This window comes from Amphimedon queenslandica, unplaced genomic scaffold (genome assembly GCF_000090795.2).
Source record: "Amphimedon queenslandica unplaced genomic scaffold, v1.1 AMPQUscaffold_12739, whole genome shotgun sequence".
In the NCBI taxonomy this organism is placed as follows: domain Eukaryota; kingdom Metazoa; phylum Porifera; class Demospongiae; order Haplosclerida; family Niphatidae; genus Amphimedon; species Amphimedon queenslandica.
In genome coordinates, this window is record NW_003547025.1 from 13,397 (window position 1) to 16,351 (window position 2,955).

The following is a 2,955-nucleotide window of genomic DNA, read 5'->3' on the forward strand; positions in this document are numbered from 1 at the left end:
TCATCAATGCCACTGAAATCCTGCTTGTGTTTCTTGGTAAATAACCTATTCTTTCACTACTCAGTTCTCACTGGAAATTAAACCACACCCTTTGAAACACTTGCAAAAAATATATTATTACTTTTGAAACATAGCGTCTAGAAAAATGAAACCATAAACAGTCTATATAAGAGGCCTTAATGAATACACTCAAAGTAGTAACTTGTTCATACCTGGTGCAGAAGTCTCAAAAAGGTGGTTACAAAATTAATATTAAAAAAACTAGTTTTTGGCTATTATCTCAGTCATTTCTCATTACATTGACACGAGAATAGTTTCAGTCCATGTAACAAACAATACACTATTATGATTCCAAGACTTACTAGCTAACTCCGTTCGAGAGTCTAGAAAAGGTGGTTACAAATAAAAATGGAGGTCTTCTAATTTTGTCATGTAAACATGAGGCCTGTTGACAAAATGAAATGAGAATATATTTATTAGGTCTACTGAACAAAACAAAAACACCTATATACCTTCTTTCACAAAAATAAGTGAGTCAAAAAAATTCTCGAAAACATAGAGAGAAAAGCGCCAAGGATAGAGCTATGCTGGTTACGCTATGACGTTTACAGGTGAACTTCAAAGCGTTAATTGGATACCGACTTCCTGTTTCATATCCATGTGTGTATGTAGTATCTATGGTAGGTCGGGATATATTCGCGGCTGCAATTATTCACGGTCATAAAAAATTTTTCAATTAAAAACCATATAAACTGAGGTGTTATTTTAATTGAAAATAGCGCAATAGTGAAGAAAAGCACCTTGCTGTAGTGTTCTTGAGCTGTTGTTCTTCTTGTGTCACTAAGCCTTGGGCTCTTTGGAGCTGCTTTACCAGTTGTCCACCCATTCTAGTTAGTGTTTATTGACTTGGGCGTGGTTTATTATCACCAGCGCAGCCATAGATAATAGAGTAAATGAAAGGGATTGGAAACGGGGGCGGAGGCTGGTTGATGTTGCTATTGGTTACCGGCCCAAAACCTGGTTGATTTCCCATCTCCTCCATTAGTGAGGCTGTACTGCAAGGACTTCGAAGGATATCTATGGAGATCCAAGAGGACGCTTACTTATGATATACCTACCGTTCCATATAGAAAGTGTTGGACTACCTGCAGCAAGGTTTTTACTTCTACAACGCTATTTTGCAACGAGTTATAGGTACAACAAAATTTTTTCACTTTTCGCCCTTTTTCTGTTGTAACAAACTCATGCTTCATGGATTCTAACTCTAACTAGTATCATTCGATATGCCAATGGAAACTCTTTCATATGATTATAAAGATATTGCATTTTACTCTAGCTTGTTTTCAAAAAAGGGATTATAATGACAAAAAATACATTTTATGGTTTTAAAAGTGCCATAACATTAACATGGTAAAATTATCTGTACAATAGAAAGCAGAATTATAAAGAGGAAACATTAGGCTACTTGATGCATTAATTTCACTTGCATAGGAACACTTGTTTGCGAGATATTGCTCCTAAAAGAAAGAAAATCAAGGGTAAATTGTGACAAAAAATTTCAACGAGCCTCTGTCAGCCTAGCAGCAATACAAATGAATGGAGGTTGGGCTACGCCCACGCTTCCGTTTCCAATCCCTTTCATTTACTCTATTATCTATGGCGCAGCGCTGCCATAGATATTAGAGTACAGAGGGATTGGAAACGGGGCATCTCCGTATACATCGCTAGGATACGGATGCTAGTTGACATTTGCATCTGGCAACGCCTAGAAACGGAGGCTGTCTTTGAGCAAGAGCTGTCTTTTTGAGACCTGTCATTCCAGCAGTGGTGTCACTATACGTCATTATTTATATCAAAGGAAGCAGAGGAGACCGGCATCTATCCCCAGACTAATTTTTATGTTGCTAGCATCATCATTTACACAGAATATTTGCTTTGGAATGAGAATGCTTAGAATGACATTTTGTTTTGTACCCTTATCTCAGTAGTGTTAGACAGAAAACAAAAACTTATTCAACCACTCAATAGAGATTCATAATGTGGAGGTCACCCATTATGTTTCGTTTGGAAATACGGTTGCATCTTTCTGTAACAATAGATTTACTGATTAGTTTGAGAGGTTTGTTTTGTACCCTTAACATAAAAACCAAAGGGTCTGTGACATTAGCTATCACACCATTGTATTGCTTAGAACACACCGGAGGTCGTCAACACCATTTCTATTCAATAGGTTGTACAAAACAAAAAATAGAACTAAATATAGTAAATGTGATCAATAATGATTGCTAATTCATAAAACACTGAATTTAAACTGCAAACAGATACATTGCTACAGCAGACAGCTTGGGCAAACAGGAAGAATGTCTCTAAACATTATTGAAGGGTTACCTGCACAAAATAAGACTTTATGCAACAATAAACCACCTGAGAAGCTTGCTTACCTGCTTCAACTTTCAGCCATTTTTAATTTTATATACGAGTATTTAGAGAAATTATTTACGGTACTATCAACTAGCATTTTCCTGTTGCTACGGCCCGTTTCCAATCCCTATGTACTCTAATATCTATGGCGCTGCAGCACGCGGACCAGCAACAATTTGTGCAGCAAAGAGGCTGAAAGAGCTCTGAGGTAACGGCCCATACAAGAAGTTAACAGATAGAAAAGGACTCGCTATTGGTGAATAGCTCCACTATAGCTGCTAAAGAACAGATGAATAGCTGAACACTAAACACGTGGTCTTAATTGTCATAGCAACGCTCTAATAGTTTCCATGGTTTTTAATTGATTTTTTTATGACCGCGAATCATGGATTCGAGCTGCAATTATTCGCGGTCATAAAACATTGGGCGTTACTAGAATGCGGATTGCTGCGGATCGTTCCGCACGCTGAACCAAGCACGTGAACGCGCGGAACGTGCACGGGCTTGTGCCTAGAATGCGGATCAACTCCCAAG

The 2,955-nt window shown here is 37.9% G+C and overlaps 2 long non-coding RNA genes across 2 annotated transcripts; both read right to left on the minus strand.

The window, feature by feature from the left end:
* Positions 1 to 136: 136 nt before the first annotated feature.
* Positions 137 to 593, minus strand: LOC109586939 (uncharacterized). Its single transcript, XR_002187307.1, has 2 exons — positions 513 to 593; positions 137 to 445 (listed from the first exon to the last, which is right to left on the minus strand). It is a non-coding gene; the product is annotated as an uncharacterized LOC109586939 (long non-coding RNA).
* A 1,623-nt stretch (positions 594 to 2,216) lies between these two features.
* Positions 2,217 to 2,471, minus strand: LOC109586942 (uncharacterized). The gene is made up of 2 exons (XR_002187309.1): positions 2,442 to 2,471; positions 2,217 to 2,403 (listed from the first exon to the last, which is right to left on the minus strand). It is a non-coding gene; the product is annotated as an uncharacterized LOC109586942 (long non-coding RNA).
* Between the last annotated feature and the right edge of the window lie 484 nt (positions 2,472 to 2,955).